The 661-nt window shown below is 49.9% G+C and overlaps 1 pseudogene; it reads left to right on the top strand.

Annotated features, from left to right (window-relative positions):
- LOC103581612 overlaps positions 1 to 661 on the top strand; it is a 12,126-nt pseudogene that overhangs the window by 9,695 nt on the left and 1,770 nt on the right.

Raw genomic sequence — 661 nt, 5'->3', positions numbered from 1 at the left:
CCATTCCGTGTAGGGTCTTCTCAGCTTCCCAAGTGTGGGTCACTCCAGAGGGTGTGCACTTGAACAAGCAGCCCCTTACCAGTGCCCCACACTCACCCTGGGTTGGGGCTGTGACAGGGAGCAGGGGGCACTTCTCTCTTGATGTGCTGACTCCACTCCCGGGGCAGGGGACACATAAGGCTCAGGTGTGGCTAAGTGTTGACTGTTGTATTGTTGTGAGGCCCCCTCCCACAAGAAATGCACGTACACACCACTCATGCAGAAAAGGGCAGTTTATTCACTCCAGCTGGCCAGCGTCCGTCTCCCAAGGTGCAACCAAGGAAGAGTGGCATCCAGCTTTGGTCTTGTGGGGTTTTTAAAGACACAAACTACATCCTGTTGGCACACGGGTTTGTCCGGGTGCACAAAGCAAGGTAGGGAGCTAGGTCACAGAGGCCAAGAATGAGCCATTCGAGCAATCAAGCATACAAGTTTTCATTGTGTATGGTTTCTGTTCCCATGTAATAATTCACTGTGTATGGCTTCTGTTCCTATGCAATTGTTTTTTGTTTCTATGAAAAGGTCAATGATTTCTCATGCAGAAGAGAGGGTAGTCTGCAGGTCAGACAGGGCAAAATGGAGTTACTTAGGTTAAGCAAGCAATTCTACAGAAGCAGATAGC

The sequence above is a fragment of the Galeopterus variegatus genome, unplaced genomic scaffold, assembly GCF_000696425.1.
Source record: "Galeopterus variegatus unplaced genomic scaffold, G_variegatus-3.0.2 Scaffold13464, whole genome shotgun sequence".
Lineage (NCBI taxonomy): Eukaryota > Metazoa > Chordata > Mammalia > Dermoptera > Cynocephalidae > Galeopterus > Galeopterus variegatus.
This window is presented reverse-complemented; position numbering and strand designations above follow the sequence as displayed.